Source organism: Orycteropus afer, unplaced genomic scaffold (genome assembly GCF_000298275.1).
Source record: "Orycteropus afer afer isolate SDZICR_OR568_19922 unplaced genomic scaffold, OryAfe1.0 scaffold00295, whole genome shotgun sequence".
Lineage (NCBI taxonomy): Eukaryota > Metazoa > Chordata > Mammalia > Tubulidentata > Orycteropodidae > Orycteropus > Orycteropus afer.
Window position 1 is genome coordinate 1,517,961 of NW_006921882.1, and position 17,867 is coordinate 1,535,827.

The 17,867-nt window shown below is 42.5% G+C and overlaps 1 protein-coding gene across 1 annotated transcript in view; it reads right to left on the bottom strand.

Moving 5' to 3' along the window:
- ZNF831 (zinc finger protein 831) overlaps positions 1-17,867 on the bottom strand; it is a 100,785-nt gene that overhangs the window by 3,103 nt on the left and 79,815 nt on the right. The gene's annotated exons all lie outside the window — the stretch shown is intronic.

The following is a 17,867-nucleotide window of genomic DNA, read 5'->3' on the forward strand; positions in this document are numbered from 1 at the left end:
ACAAGCAGGGTATCTGAACCCATGGTGGGCAGGTTTCAGGGAGCTTCCAGACTAAGACAGACCAGGTGATTGAATTCCCAAACCATCAGCTGTTGGAAACCCCATGGAGTAGAATTCTATTCTGACATATATGGGGTTGCCATGAGTTGGAACTGACCCATGGGATTTGGTTTTGATGGCACTGGAAGATGAGCCCCTAGGTTTAAGGCACAAATACACAGTGGCCGCAACTATGGAGCTGAGCAGACCTGGGCTCACAAAGACGGTGCAGGAGCGGTAGCATTTTAGCATTTTGTTTCGCCGTGAGTGGGAGCCAACTTGATAGCAAAGAGCAAGCCTTCACTAGAGCCCTGGGCAGCAGGGGCCGAGCTGGGCTTTGGCGCTGCTGCAGCTCTTGTTCTGTTGTCGTGGTTCTCGTTGTGGTGACGGAGGCTGGTGGGGAGAGGGCGACAGGAGGAGGGCCCTTGACGATATCCACAACACAGCCTCTCTCAGACGCCTTTTCCTCACCACCACGCTTGCCTCCATTTATAACACTGGCCTGGGACACAGGTGACCAGAGGAGAGGATTTTGGAGAAAGAAGGTTATTTCATGAGATGAGATCAGAAGAACGCTCTAAAATGGCTGTGTCACCAGAGGACAAGCACTGACTCCCCTTTTAAGTTTGCTTTCCTTTTGATCACAGTTACACAAGCTCAGAGTTTTGAAAAGTCAATACTTCTGATGAAGAAAAACAGCAACCCCTGTCCACTCACCCATCTTTTTCCAGTTCCCAGAGGTGACCACTTTGGATCCCTTTGATATACACTTCCTTCACTTCTAGTAATATGCTTACAGTACTGTTTCTTGGTTGTTTTTGTTTTTTGTTTTTTGTTTTTTAGTTTGGAATATAGCCTACAACTTCCTGTGAAGGGAGAGAGGGTTTAACACTTCCACAGCTCCACACCTCCACAGCCTCATCACCAACCACCTTTCCCCTGCAAGCTCTTAACAGCTATCTAACTACAGTGTCATAATTTCATTTAGATAAATACTTGTTATGTTTAGGAATGTGTCTTTCACTGCTGAGCCACGTAATGTACTATGATAACTGTCTTTCTTGCACACTGTTGTATTACCTTGAGTTAATAGTTTTGTTTTTCTTTTGTTCAGTTTTCTATGGACTTACTACTAATTCATCCCACAGCCTCTTACCCTATTAGCCTCGTTTCCTGAAAGATACCTGTTTTGGAACTTTCTGACCCGCTCCACAAGGACTTGCTCTCTAGGCCCACACAGCTGTGCTCCTGGGGTCCCCTTCACCATTCCTGTGATTCTCTTCACCTCTTCCTCGGTTCCTGGACACCCCATGGCTTCCTTTCACTTACTCTACTCACTTGTTTTCCTAACAGACAAACTTCAGTTGCTTAATAATGAAAGGGTATAGATATAAAATTGTTTAGACTTTAATTGGCAGCTTGTCTGGAGGTTAACACTCTGGATTGGAAATCTTTTTCCTTCAGAACTGAAGATGTTGCCCTACTGAGTTCCAGTTGTTAATATGTGTTCATGACCCCTTGTTTTTTCCTCTCTAGAAGCTTCTACACTCTTCTTTGTTCCCAGTGTCCACATGGTCTCTGCTTTCATTCATTGCTCTGGGCATTCAGTGGGCCCTGATCTGGAAATACATGTCTTTCAGGTCTAGAAAGACGTATCGCTGATCTTTGGGTGCTTCTGTTGGTCTTTTATTTCTTTCTAGAAATCCTCTTACAAAGTTATTGGACTTCCTGGACTAAACCTCTATTTTTCTTTTCTCTCCTATATTCAATTTCTTTGACTTTTTCTTTACCTTTTTATGAAATGCCCTCAACTTTATATTCCAACTCATGAGTTTCTATTTCTGCCATCATGTTTTTGATTTCTAAGAACTCTTTCTTACATCTCCTAAGATATCTGGTTTTAGCGCCACCTGGAACCATGGATATCTGAGTTTTTATGGCTTTCCCTACTGTTAAATCAGGATTAATTTCTCTTGGTTCCACTAGGGTGGTTACCACTCAGCTTTTGCGTTCCAACTTCCAACACATAATGGCATCATTTCTTCCCCCAATATTACTGGCATTACAAACACATTCCCTTACTAACTTCTGCTGGGTTTTTGGAGTAAAGTTAAGGTAAGTGAGTGTGTTCTGTCCTTCATCTTGAACAAAAAGAACAGAGTTACTTCTTATACCTCACTAGGTCACCAATTACACTGATCCTAAGCAAATCAACTTTGAAAATCCATGCTGTTGTTGTTGTTATGTGCTGTCGAGTTGGAGCCGACTCATAGCGACCCCTCCTTGGGTTTCCGAGGCAGTATCACTACGGAAGTAGGATTGCCCAACCTTCCTTCCAAGGAGTGGCTGGTGGGTTTGAACCACCAGCCTTCTGGTTAGCAGTCAAGTGCCTTAGGCACTGTGCTACCAGAGCTCCTTGGAAAATCCATAGGAAAGTGCAAACATTTTCCTTCTGTATAACCCTCATTTAAGCCACCTGTGTGCTGGGATTGTCTAAAGGCACAGAGCCAGGGTTTTGGTATTCCGTTAGTTAGTTCAACAAATATGTCCTGGACTCCTCCAATGAGCCAGGTACCAGGCTCAGCCCCAGGGAAATAGGAGAATGAAACAGATGTGGCTCTGGCCCTCAAAGAACTTCTAACAGGGAAGAGAAACAGACAAAGAAACAGATAAGATCGTTTCAGAGTGTGATGGGGTCATGAAGGAAATACACAGAGGGTGGAGATATTGCAGAGCGGAATGATAAATGGCGGTGTAAGAGAGAGTCACAATAAATTGGGAATAACAAGAGATGGGAGTATTCTAGAGAATAACAGAAAACAAGGAGTAATTAAATAGGGGCACATTAGAGAGTAAGAAGCCCTGGTGGTGCAACCCTAATCAAAAGACTGGTGGTTTGACCTACGTAGTGGCTCTGCAGGAAAAAGACCTGGTGATCTGCTCCTGTGAAGATTACCTCTTGCTATAATGTGAATTCCAACTCATAGTGACCCCATAGGTCACAGAAGAACTGCCCTACTCTGTAATCTTTATGGAATCAGAGTGCCGCATCTTTCCTCCAACAATAGTTACATTAAACTGGAAGCTGTTAAGGGAGTAAGGATAAATATGCACAGAAAATAAAGCTAAACAGAGTGTTTTACGACAAGTAGGGGAGGGAAGCATACTGCAGGGAGTAATGGTGAGGGAACTGCTTTATGCAGCCAAGGCAGGCCTCAGACGGAGACCTACGGGAGAAGAAAGAGCCAGCCCTGTGAAGAACATTCCAGACAAAGGAAGAACACATGCAGGGACCTGGGGCGAGGGGTAGGACTCTGGGAGGTTAGGGTACCAATCAGTAGCCAGTGTGACAGGAGGGAAGAGGCAAGAGAAGGTTAGGAAATTGACAAGGGGTCAGATCTTATAGGGTGTGGGTGGTCATTGATAAAGGGTTTAGAACTTATTCTCCATTCACTGTGAAGAAACAAGTATGTGGGGGTCTTACATATTTTAAAGATACATGTTTATACTCTCTGAGACTAAACTGGGGGTGGAGAGGAGTAGAGGTAGGAAAATGAGCTACAAAGTCACTCGGAAGGAAGGTTGGGCGATCTACTTCCCTAGCGATACCGCCTCGGAAACCCAAGGAGGGGTCACTATGAGTTGGGTCCGACTTGACAGCACACAACAACAATGGGGTGGTCTAGGAACCTGGTGAGGGTGGCTTGACTAGGACAGTGGAGGCAGAATTAGAGAAAATGAAGGTGCATCTACGTGTGCATTGCTCTGAGTCAGAACCAACTCGATGGCAGTGAGTTTTTTGGTTTGATGTGTGTGTGTGTGTGTGTGTGTGTGTGTGTTAATTCTTACCCATGAAAAATGACCCCAAAATAGTAATGATGATAGATGTTTCTCTAGCCCATAGCTCAACAAGCACATGCACCTCCCTCTACGTGGATTAAGCTGTGTCCACACAGTGACACAGCAACAAGGCAATTCATTCCATTCAATGAAGAAGGAAAATCAATTAGTATAGAGAAAATAATCAGACTGCCCAAACGTCTGCCCAACAGGTTGTTTGGGACTTTCACTGTGAGCCGAAAGGTCATGTGCACATCTGAGCAATGACTTGTGACTCATCTGAGAAAGAGGGGAAAGTAAAGCAAGGGATTTAATTTGCTATAGACCCTCCAGCCTCGAGAGGAAAGTGTGTTATCTTTAATAATTGTGAAAAAATGCCCAAATCACATCACTGAAATGTGTTAAACCAATTTGGATTATTGAGGAAGCATGCTAACTTGTTTTAAAAGAACGGCCCTCTTCAAAAACAAAGCAGCATCCTGGTCAGATTTTAAAGCACAGAAGACGCTCCTGTTTAAGCATGAGTATCACGCTCCATGAATCACTTCCCCACATCTTCAGATATTACAAACCCCTCGATCTCAATGAAATCTTGGGAAATTCAGTCACCCTAACACAACTATGCGAATCTTACCAGGCAAACGCTCTCTCAACTCAGTTGTCTGTGCCATTCTGTTCTTCTCCTGATTAAAGCCTACATTTTCATAATTTCCCTCAGAAATAACTGCCAGGCCATGCACAGATGAAGAGATTGTTAAAGTAGTGTGGCAATTTCAAATATGGTCATCTTGAGAAGGCTATAGGCCAAAACTAAACCCATAGCCATCAAGTTGATTCCGACTTACAGTGATCCTATAGAACAGAGTAGAACTGCCCAATAGGGTTTCCAAGGTTGTAAATCTTTGTGGAAGAAGACTGCCTCAACTCTCTCCTGTGGAGTGGGCAGTGGGTCCAAATCACCAATCTGCTGGTTATCAGCCAAATATCTTGACCATGCACCACGAGAGCTCCTTAGGAAACTATAAAATCACTAAAGAAAAAATGAAGGGAAGACCCAAAATGATGAAACTTACAGTATAGCCTTCAACATCTTTCATGTCAAATCTCCTTCCAGCTGTTTAATTTCTAGGCCTTATTAAAATGCTAAGAAATAGGTTACTCAAATATCATTATCTGAAAATATAAGCAATTTGATACATTTCTTTAGGATGCCCCAATACAGCAAAAATTCCATTAATTTGGAGTGCAGAGACCCTGCATGATAAGGAAGGGCCAACATGAATCCACAACTTTGGCCTGCTAAGCAAGCCACAGGTGTAAACAGAATGGAGGAGCGATGTCTTAGACTATTCATGGATTGGAGATTACGTTACCTAGAAGCACCACTGCCACTGGAGAACACACACATGTGCAATTAAAGTTTGCAATTACTTGTCAGGAATAGGAGGAAAAAATGCCATGCATGACTAATTGCCTCCATGACCAACCACCTCCTTTGCCATGAGATCAGAAGACCTGGATGATGCCAGGTACCACTACTGAGCATTTTGATCAAAGATTACATAGACAAATCCTTATCAAAAGGGAAGAAATGCAGAACATAATGTTAAATTCTCATGGCCTCTAGATTTTCTAGAGCCAAGGAGGCTAGATGAAACTCCAAAAGTATCGCTCTGAGATAATCTTTAAACCTAGAAGCAAATATGTCCCCTGAAGTCTTCTTAGAACCCAACTAGTGAAGAAGGCCTGTCTTGAGCCTGGGAACCATCTCTGCGGGATCAAATTAACAATTTGAAAGGGTAGATAAGAACCTTCAGGGCCGAGAGTTTATGTTAACTGAGGAGGAATGTGTAGGAAAAGAGGGAGGAATGGTTAGACTACTCCAAGAATGCTGTCATTGTCCCTGAACTGTACATGGAGAAATGGTGGGATAGGTGTTTGTTCTGCTCTGTAGTTTCTCAACAACAAAAAAGTAAACTATAAAAAAAGAGAAAAAGTTCACAAAAAATTTACAATTACTTACATAAAGCAAAGCAGAATTCTGAGAGCAAGCACCTCATGGCAGCTGTCTGCTCATTTATCTAAACATGTGGACTGCTCACCCTGTGCTGGGTAAGGTGGTCAACACAGGGATCTGCTCAAGGGTGAAGGAGGCCGTCATGCCCTCAGGGACATTATATTCCAAGCAGGCATGAATTGAGTGGGCAAATAATCACACAAGTACATGTGGCATGTCCTATGAAGGAGTTCAGGATGCCACGGGACAGTGACATAGAGCCCTGAGCCAACCTCTGTGTATGGAGGAGCGGGAAACTACACATACAACACACTCATTCTGACATCATACCTATTTCGGCTGGTTTTCTCTCCGACAGGTCTGAGTCATTCATTCATGTCATTATTCAGCCAAGATTTTTAAGTCCCTATTGCACACCAAGCATCATCCTAACATTTTTGGACAGTAACTCATTTTGTTTCAGCAAGTTGTGCTTATAAAGTCTCTTTAGGGGGGAAAAGAAAAAAAAAATATATATATATATGGCTGAAAATGATGGAAGAATGAGTCATTATTCCTCTGAGGCAGAGAGCCTGAGATGTTGGATGTCGATCCCAGTCAGAAAACATTCAGGAGCCAGTGAGCAGCAGTCACAGCATCAGACTGTCCCCCCGCCAGGGACTCAAAAACATATTTATCAAACTCTAAGCACAGCCCCAGGATCTCTGTACTGTCCTCACGCCATCTGTGAAAGTTTGTCTCTCAATAACCACAAACGAATCTTTCCTTTCAGTAACCACTTGTCCTCATAGTTTCCATCTCTAGTTCTTTAATGAAAGGCAATCAGGGCAAGAACTTCAGCCTCCCCACACACACACACCCACAAAATGCATTACCTTAACTATGTTTAGTGCAAAACGGTGTTTTAAAATCTTGCTTTAAGTTAGAAGCTTAATCATGTCCAGATAGAAAGGGCTTGCCTTTAAAGCACCGAGTGAAAATAAGATTAAGAAATTATAGAAGGGAAAAAAAAGATGATAAAAAAATATATATATACCATTGGAAACATTAAATGCCAAGATGGCACCCGGCAAATCTTCTTTATGCATCATTATCTTAGAAGCTCCTTGCTGCTAATTGAAAATTGAATATGGAGGTCTCTTCCTCAAGACATAACTGATATACCTTCCACAGCTTCTCATCATTCCTCAAGATTTACGCCCTCGACTGAAGGAGAAATAACTCTGTCTCAGCAGTTTCAGAGTACTATGGCTTAACTAATAGCTTTGGGGAAAGAATTATATTTCTCTATTAATTCTGATGAGGAAAGATGTAGGAAGGTCATTAGCTCTTGTCAGAGAGGAAAGAGAAGAGCGCCCTGGAGAGATCTACCCCCCAACTTCCTGTTTGCTCCAGACACTTCAGAAATACATTCTGATGACAGTCTGTGTGTGTGAACAGGGAGAGGTAAGAGCGACTGAGAGAGAGAGGTTAGCTTGCCTGAGACCCCAGGATGAACTAACAAAGGAAACTACTGCACAATACTGGCGCGAGCAGGCAATGTCTGCCTTTATGCCAGGGATTTATTCAACCATCTTCATACAGTACTGAGAAATGTCTTCTTTCATGTGTATGTAATTAGGTAAAGCTTTTACTTCAGAAACTACCTGTAATCACAGCTTTCTCTAGATCTCTGTTCCTGAGATGAAAGGAAAGAGTTTTGATCACCTTCTCCTCTCAGACATTTCCCCAAAACTAGGTAAACGGGGACAGTTTGAAGCATTTCACGACTTTAAAGCTTGGCCATGGAGAGAATACCTCACTGTTCCTTATGAAGCAGAATAAAGAGAAATAATGAACATCGCCCAGGAATAGTCTTTGAAAAGTTTACCTCAAAATTTACTGAGGAGAATATGTTTTGTGGACTTGTTTAAATCAGTGGTACTCAACTAGGGGAGACATCTGGAGTCATTTTGCCTTGTCACGACCTGTGAGGGTATTATCGATGTTCAGTGGGTAGAGGCCAATAATTAAAAAAAAGTAAATTATAAAAAAGAAAAAGTTCACAAAAAAATTCACAATTAGAACTAGATGGTGCTGGCTACCACTGTCAACCATTCGGAGGGGATCTATGTCGGAGATCCTGGATAGAGAGGGAGAAAAATGTGGAACAAAACTCAAAATCATTTGGAAAAAAAAAGAGGGGGGGACCAGCTTTGCTGGTCTGATAGAGCCTGGTAGAACCACTGAGACTATGGCCTCTAGCTGCCCTTCAGGTCTGGAATTGAACTCACACCTGTGGCTTCCAGCCAAACAAAAGACAAGCATATAAGGTGAACATTTACCTGAGGTAGATATACTCCTTGGAGAGAACAATCATGGGAGAAAGAAGGGCTGCTTATGCACAGGGAGACAGCTCAGGGGGCAGGAGTTCATGGAGGGATGAACAAGGAAGAGGTAACTATGGGGAGGAAGTAGGAGGGGAGCTGTTGCATGGGGGTAAATTGTAGTCAATGTCATGAGGTAACGTGTGTGTGAATGGCTGTATGAAAAGTGAATTTGCTCTGTAAACTTTCACCCAAATCACAATTAAAAAAAAAAAAAATTCACAATTACTTACATAAAACAAGGCAAAATTCTGAGAGCAATCACCTCAAGGGCAGCTGTTTGCTCATTTATCCAAATGTGTGCCGGGCAAACCCCTGTGAGGGAAGTGACCAGGGTGTGGTGGGGACTGTGGTGAGTGGAGGAGCATGCCCAGTTTCAACGGGGCAGCTGACCCTCAGGCCCAGCCAATTCTGGCCAGGAAGGACTGAGGTCCAGTTTGCCAGGAATCCGGATTGTATGTGTTTTAAAACATTGGTAATGACTTAATTTTAAATTTAAAAAAAAGAAAAACAGTGCTAACCAGTGTGTCTGTGGTCTGATTTGGGCCAGTGAGAGGTCAGTTCATGACCACTTATCATTTGAGACACTCACGTACACATAACCAAACACCTTGAGTTGCTGGGCTTGGGCTCAGAATCAGAGTCTGGGTGGCAGGCCTCAAGTCCATTGCCACAACATAGTCCACAAAGACAATGTTCTACGTCCTACTTTGGTGAGCAGCTCCTGAAGTCTTAAAAGCTTGCAAACAACCATCTAAGGTGCAACTACTAGTCTATCTCCATCCAAAGCAAAGAAAAGTGAAGGAAATCAAAGATGTCTATGGAAACAACTAGCTCAAAGGACTAATGGACCAAGTGAACCTCGGCCTGCACAACCCTGACACCAGAAGAATTAGATGGTGCCCAGCTATGACTCCAGATTGCTCAGAAAGTGATTGCAACAGGTCTGGAACGGAGTGGCAGAAAAATATGGATCAAAACTCAAAATCATAAAAAGGACCCCATTCACTATTCTGATGGAGACTGGAGAAACCCCTGTTAATCACCCTCTGAGCATCTGGAAGTGAACTCACTCCCATGGCTGAATGGTAGGCCCATAAGGTGAATGGTAATGAGGTACATAGTCCTTAGACCAATTGACCATATGAGATGAAAGGGTAGCATTTTCCCAGGGATAAAGCTCAGAAGGAAGGAAGAATGGACGGAAAAGGTAAGCCCAGAGCACGAGTGGGAGGAGAGCTGTTACGTCGTGGGGATTGCGGTCAATGTCACGGAACAAAATGTGTATGAACTGTTGAATGGAAAACCAATCTGCTCTGTAAACTTTCACCCAAATCACAATAAAAAGTTAAAAGAAGAAGAAAACCATGTGCATGCATGTTAGGCTGCCCCTGGGCTTTGCACTTTTCCTAAAGCAGTTTCTTTTGTAAAATACCGTTAGAGAAAGACTGACCAGAGTGTAACCTTCTTTGGAGTCCCTGGGTGATACAAACGGTTAATGCTCTTGGCTGCTAACATCAAGGCTAGAAGTTCAAGTCCATCCACAGGCACCTTGGAAGAAAGGCCTGGTGACCAACTTCCAAAACATCCACATTGAAAGCCCTATGGAGCCCAGTTCTCTGACACACGTGCTGTCTCCATGAGTCAGAGTCAGTGCACAGCAACTGGGATTTTACTGATTAAACCTGTTTTTGAAAAGTAATCTGGTAGCACTGTTTACAAAGAAATAAATAATTTTAAGAGCAATGACCCATCACGTACTTTTTCGGAAACTACACAAGAATGTTTAGTGTGGCAATGGCTGTGAGAAGGAACGTGATGGGAATCAGTAGGACTACCAACATAGGAAGAAGTGATAAATAGAGGTTGGGACAGCCATACCATGTCTCTAGTAAAACAATACTTCTGAATGGGTCTAGATTGATGTAGGAGATGCATTAGGAAGAAAAGAGGTGCAGTTCACTATGTATGATACAACGCATTTGTCTGCCCATAATTGTATGTACATGGAGAAAGGTGTGGAAGGATGCGCCCCAACCTAACTTTGGTGGCCTCTGGGGGCATCAGGCTGGGCTTTCCTTGGATATGTCTGTGCAGCTTTCTTTGTGACAACAGACATGACATTGTTTTATTAGTTGGAATGGCAAATAATGATACTGGCTTGAAAATTCCCGTTGAAAATGATGAAGAAAACCTTCAGGTTGTGTCCAAGTCTGAGCAGACTGGGCCAGAGAGCAGCACATGTGCGGAGAAGAGCAGCACGCCAGGCCCTGACATGGTGCCCTGTCCACACAGCAGCCAGCCACCTTGCAGACCACTTGATCGGAATATCGGCTCAAAAATACAAGCTCGTTCATATTTTACTTAACACGTTAACACAACATGAACATTTAAATACACTTTCCTTGCTTTCACTAACAAAAACTGATCTAAGATGTGCTCAGTCATTTTTTTTTTTTTTTTCTAGTTTTCTCTCTTTCTACACTCAGAAGAGCAAGATCACACAGTCAGCCTTGCCCCATGGAGGCTCTCAAATATCAAAGTGTTAGTTTTAACTTGTTGGATGACCTCTCACTGCTGGCAATGGGAACTGCAGTGGTTCACAGGAACTGTTCAGGTGGCACTCAGGGCACACACATGCCTTCCACACCTTATCACCTCTGGGGTCAGAGTGGATGGGTAATGAGGATGGCGAATCCTCATACACCAGTGACTAGTTGGTTTAGCTTCTCAGCCAAGAGACTCAGGAAAAGAAGGAAAAATAGATACATTTACCCATCACTAACTATGTCTAGAAAGGAGTCCTGGTGGCCCAGCACTTAAGCACTCAGCTGCTAACCAAAGCACTGGCCACTCAAACCCACCCCATGGCTCTGCAGGAGGAAGATCTGGCAATCTGTTCCCATGAAGATGCAGCCAAGAAAACTCTATGGGGTGGTTCTACTCTGAGTCAGACATTGACTCAATGGCACCTAACAACACCAACTCTAGCTAGACTATTTCTATAAGCTCTGGTGGTGCAGTGGGTAAGACATGTGGCTACTAACCAGAAGGTTGGCAGTTCAAACCCATCAGCTGCTCCATGGGAAGAAGATGAAGCAATCTACTTCCATAAAGATTTACAGCCTTGGAAACGCTATGCTGTTGCTGTTGTTATATGCCCTCGAGTCAGACTCGACTCAGCGACCCCTCCTTGGGTTTCCGAGGCAGCATCACTACGGAAGTAGATTGCCCCATCTTCCTTCCTAGGAGTGGCTGGTGGGTTTGAACTGGTTTATAGCCTTCTAGAAATGCTATAGGGGCTGCAATGAGTCAGAATCAACTTGATGGCAGTGGGTTTGGCTTTTTTTTCACCCTAATTTTTAAAAAATAAAACAGAAAAGAAAACTTTGCCTCTTCTAAATAATCGTTTTTGAATCTCTCGTCGTTTTTTGCTTTTTTTTTTTTTTTAGAAATCACTTTCCTCCATGGCTCTCATTTCTCATCTCTTTCTCTGATGAAAGGCAATCAGCTGGCCAAGACTTCAGCTGCCATTTCTCCAGAAACACATATTTAGTGGGAAAGTGTACTTAAAATCTCTCAGTAAATTAAAGTTCAAGCCTGCCCAGACAGTAAGAGAATGTTCTAAAGTAAAGGGCCGACAAATGGTGAGGAAGAAGGAAAACTGAAATGATGGGAAAAAACAAATTGTTCATATGATTTGAACTCTTTATTACTTTAAAATTTCTTAATGTTAAATGAGAACTGTTGAGGAAAAGTTCAGGTTTGGGAATGTAATTGATATATTTCATCCATTGTTTCATCGTGTCTTAAGATTTATACCGTGGAGAAGAAGGTATTATCTCAGTAATTCTGTAAACAACACCACTCACCTAATGGCTTTAGGAAAAGACTATTTCCCTATTAATTCTGACAGGAAAAATAATGGTACAGAGCCATTTGCTCCAGTGAGAGAGGTGAGGAGGGAGGCAGTGTGCAAGGGATTCTGGAGCTCGGTCCGCCATTTTGTTTCTTCTTGGGAAAACCTTCTGAGGTGATTTGTGACAGAAGGAGCAGGGCACAAGAAACATGAGGGGGAACTCTGCCACCCACGCCTCCCTCCCCTGTCCACTCGTGGCAGACTAAGTTTAAAGGCTAAAAAGAAAGCAAATTCAAATCTACTTCATTCCAGAAAATTATATCACCATCTTCACATAATATTTAGATATTCTACCTCTTAAGCACAATTAGGTAAATCTTTTACCACAGAAAGTACCCGTCAGAACAGTTCTCTTCACTTCTCTGTTTTTTAAATGAAAGACAGCGACTTTGATCACTTTATCCCCAGAGGAATTTTCCCTAAACTGTGTTAGTGGAAAATTTTTTTAAAAAAAAATCCAGCTAAAATATTTCAGTCACTTAAAAGCTTAGACATATACAGAATTCAAAAGAAGAGATTTGAGTGAGAAGGGAAGTCAATAAGAGAAAGAGAAAGACTAAAAGTGTTGCCCTCCCCCGCTCTTGAATTAAATGCAGGTGCATTGTTCATCCTTTAAGAAGCTCAGTTCTGTATAGTGGATGTAGTGTACAGCAGAGCTGAAGAGAAGAACATTGGGACACAATTACACATCGATTTGTATTGTGGTGAATGCCACAAAGGAGGTGGGGTATGAGTCATACCATCAGAATTGGCCAGCCTGAAAAAGCACTAAATGCCACCTCACAAAACAGTCCACTGGAGCCAGTGGGGTGGTAGAACCGCCGACTCATCCCTCAGGGAGATGCTGAAGGGCCCACTGAAGGGCCACAAAAATACATTGATCAAAATCTAGCTGCTTCCCAGGGAGTCTCTCTACCTAATGCAATTTTCTGAAAGTTTGTCTTTTCTAAGAAATCATATGTTTTATTTCAGAAACTACTTTTCTTAGTGGTTCTCATTTCTTCTCTATTTCTTTGATGAAAGGCAATCAATTGGAAAAGACTCCCCTCTCAGAGGTTGTTTCTTCTTTTTTCTCCCCTGAAAGCTGTCTAGTGGAAAAGCCTGTTTAACATCACTTCTTAAGTTAAAAGTCTGTGCCCAGACCACAGCATGCACCTTCAATTTAGATAGCAACTGGAGAAATGAGATGAAGAGGAAGAAATACTATTTTTGAAAATACCATTTGAAATCTAAATGCCACAATTGAATCAAGAGTATCTGCTCTTTGAATTATTATTTTCAATGTTTCTCATTACGAAATTAGTCTGAAAAATACAGTCCATTTCTTGAAAAACAATTGAGGTATTGTTTTTGAAAGCTCATTTTCAAGATTTGCATCCTTAAAAAGAAGAAATTGATCCATCGCAGTGATAATAGCTGGGAAGAAAGATCTTCCTTTCTCTCCCTCATTAATCTTGAGAGGAGAAAAAATGGGACATCAAACTAAAAACAGAGCCGAGAAAGAAAATATCAGAGTTGGCCTCATCAATTTTGGTTTTCCAATCACCTTGGGGAAACAGTCGAAGTCCAGTCCTGGTGAAGAGACAAACATTGAAGGGGTACTTAGCTTTCCCTCAAAGCTACTTTGCACTAGTAAAACTTAATTTGACGAGAAAATCAGGAAAAGAGGATGTAAGATATTTTTCTGTTTTCATAACATATTTAGGCATTTGGCTGCTAACCAGAAGGTCAGTGGTTCAAACCCACCAGCTGCTCCATGGGAGGAAGATGAGGCAATCTACTTCCATAAAGATTTACAGCCTTGGAAACCCAATGGGGTTTGCTATGAATTGGAATTGACTCAGTGGCAGTGGGTTGTTTTTGGTTTATCTCAACAAAGGAATGCAACTCTGGAGGCACTCATTTATGCCAAGAAATGTGGAAGACAGCTACCTGGCCAACTGACTGGAAGCGATCCATACTAGTGCCCATTGCAAAGAATAGTAATCCAACAGAATGCAGAAATTATCAAACTATATCATTAACATTACATGCAAGTGAAATCTTGCTGAAAATAATTCCAAAACAGTTGCAGGAGTGCATTGGCAGGGAACTGCCAGAAATTCAAGTCGATTCAGAAGAGGATGTGGAACGAGGGATCTCACTGCTAATGTCAGATGGATCTTTGCTGAAAGCAAAGAATACTAGAAAGATGTTTACCTATGTCTTACTGACTATGCAAAGACATTCGATTGTGTGGATCATAACGAATTATGGATAACATTGCAAGCAATGTGAATCTAGAACACTTAATTGTGCTCATGAGAACATAGACCAAGGTTTATGAGGTACATAGACCAAGAGGCAGTCATTCAAACAGAACAAGGGGATACTGCATGGTTTAAAATCAGGAAAGATGTGCTATATCCTTTCACGGTACTTATTTAATCTGTATGCTGAATAATAATACTGGAAGATGGACTATATGAAGAAGAATATGGCATCAGGATTGGAGGCAGACTCATTAACAACCTGCACTAAGCAGATGACACAACCTTGCTGGCTGAAAGTGAAGACTTGAAGCACTTACTGATGAAAATCAAAGACTACAGCCTTCAGCATGGATTACACCTCAACATAAAAAACACAAAAATCCTCACAACTGGACCAATAAGCAACATCAGGATATATGGAGAAAAGGCTGAAGTTGCCAAAGTCTTCATTTTACTTGGGCCCACAATCAACGCCCATGGAAGCAGTAGTCAAGAAATCAAACAGCATATTGCATTGGGCAAATCTGAAAAAGACCTCTTTAAAGTGTTAAAGAGCAAAAAATATCTCTTTGAGGATTAAGATGGGCTTGACCCAAGCCATCGTCTTTTCATAGCCTCCTATGCATGTGATAGCTGGACAATGAACAAGGAAGACCAAAGAAGAGTTGATGCTTTTGAGTTGTGGTATTGGTGAAGAATGCTGAAAATTCCATGGACTGCCAGAATGAACAAATCTGTCTTGGAAGAAGTGTAGCCAGAATGCTCCTTGGAAGCAAGAATGGCCAGACTATGTCTCACTTACTTTGGTAATGTTGTCAGAAGGGACCATTCCCAGGAGAAGGATGACATGCTTGGTAAAGTAGAAGGTCTACAAAAAACAGGAAGACCATCAATGAGCTGTATTGACACAGTGGCTGCAATGACAGGCTCAAGCATATGAGGATGGTGGAGGACCGGGCAGCATTTCTTTCTGTTGTGAGTTGAAACCCACTCGACAGCACCTAGCAACAACATCTCATATGGTGCTTAGTTTTTCTCTTACTACAGAGCACCTGCTCCTGCAGTTCTCTTCGCTCTTTTGCATTACAGATGAAAGGCAAGTGCTTGGAATATGAAAAACTTTCTTCCACTCAGACATTTCTCCCACACAATGGCAGTGAAAGAGCCAGTTTCAAATATTTCAGTAATGGGAAATCTTGCTCATGTACAGAAATGAATGGTATTCCTTAAATACTATCTAAGAGCAAAGGAGCTCAGTTGGGGCACTGGGTAAGGCATTTGGCTGCTAACCAAAAGGTTGGTGGGTCAAACCCAGCAGCCAATCTGCAGAAGAAAGGTAGAGCGGTCTGCTTCCATACAGATCTACAGCCTTGGAAACCCAATGGGGGTCACTATAAGTCAGAAGCAGGAAGTTTTGAGAGTTTATTTCAGACCAAAGTGACTGAGAAAATGGCAAAAGAATGAAAAGCTACCCAAAAATGTTGTTGCTGTTGTCGTTATGTGCTGTTGAGTCATACCTGACTCATGGTGACCCCTCCTTGGGTTTCCAAGGTGCTATCACGACGGAAGTAGATTGCCCAACCTTCCTTCCGAGGAGTGGCCAGTGGGTTTGAACCGCCAGCCTTCTGGCTACCAGTCAAGTGCCTTAGACACTACGTCACCAGAGCTACTCTTCTCAAACTTTCTGACCAAAGTTTACTCCAGAATGTAAGTTTTTTCATTTATTTTGTGTGTTTTTCTTTATGATGAAAAAACTCAACTGGGTAGACGATGCCATAATTGAGCCACTTTTAGCTTGGCTTCTTCTTTTCTCAGAATTTCCACCTCAAAAGAAAGAGTACTTTTCTCACTCTCATCCTGTAGCAATGCAACTCAAGTGGTGGGTTTTTGTTTTGTTTAGCAAAAGCCTCTACATGGTTTCTATGGATTCGGCCAGAAAAAATAAAGGAGATGGTCCCGAATCCTTTCAGGCTAGAGTTGAGAAGAAAATACTAAGAGTTAGCTCTGCCCTGCTGCAAGGAGACTAAGGAGACATGAACTCTATGGTCACATGTAGCTGGGAGACTGAGACACAGATAACAAAGGGAAGAAGAGTAACAATAGAAGAAGATGGACCAAATTCTTACAGGAGTCCATGGAGTTACTCTTTTGTCCTCACACCAGCCTTAGAAATTCTATCTTTTATGATGTGCAACTTGAATTATGGGAATTTTTTACTTCAGAAATGCTCCTAGACTCAGAGCAACAACACCTTTTCTCTCTCTCTAAATTTAAATCAGTCCACTCAAAATGCATTGAAAATTTAAAAGTTCCATTATGCACAAAGCCAAAAGCTTACCTGAAAATACAGGTAAGGACAAGAACACAAAATTAAAAGAAGAGAGAAAAAAACAAAAAGAATACTGTTCTAGAAATACTGTTTAAACCTACCAAACTAATCAGGAAATCTCGTTTCTAGATTTATTTTTTAAGAACAGCAATTAACATATTTGAAAAACAAAAATAGTTGCCATTAAATTAACTCTGAAGTGTGGAGACCCCGTGTTCTGGTTCCCTAGTGCCACTGTGACAAGAATATACCACAAATGGGATGGCTGAACAAACAGGAGTTTATTCTTACAATTTGAAGGATTTAAGTATAAGTTCAAAGTGCCAGGTTCTAGGGGCTGTGTGAAAGCCCCTCAACCTTTTGCACTTTAGCTCTGCCTCTTGCTCTTGGCCCACTGAAGCTAGAGGCATCTCTTCACTCAGGCAGCTAGTGGCTGCTGAGGCTAATAAGCCCAAGGTCGACAAATAACATGGCACAGTCCCAATGTTACCAAACCACACAGCCGGCCATTGATTCAAGTCCATTAAGAGTCCCAAGACTGGCAGACAATGAGGCAGGCTGCTGAATGAAGACTCAGCTACATGCAAGGTCCAAGCATCCCAGAAGCTGGAGACCATTCCCAAAGTTGTTTCTTATATACGGGAAGCAGGCCATATCCCTAAAGCACTCAGGTGTTTGGATCCCACCATGATCCCACCATGGAGCTGACTGCCAGTCTCATCATGGGGAATAACTACCACCAGCTGCCCAGCCACCCAACCAGACCCAGCCCAGCTGACACACAACCTTAACCACCACACCCCATGTGTGTCAGAGAAGTGCTGTGCCCCATAGTGGTTTCCAACGGCTGACTTCTCAGAAGTAGATTGCTAGGCCTTTCTTCTGAGCTGCCTCTGGACGCAAAACTTCCAACCTTTGGTTAGCAGCCAAGCGTATTAACAACTGTACCACTCAGGGACTCCAACTGACATATTGTTGTGGTTGTTATGTGCTGTCGAGTTGGATGTGATTCATAGCGACCCCTCCTTGGGTTTCCGAGGCAGTATCACTATGGAAGTAGATTGCCCAACCTTCCTTCCGAGGAGTGGCTGGTGGGTTTGAACCG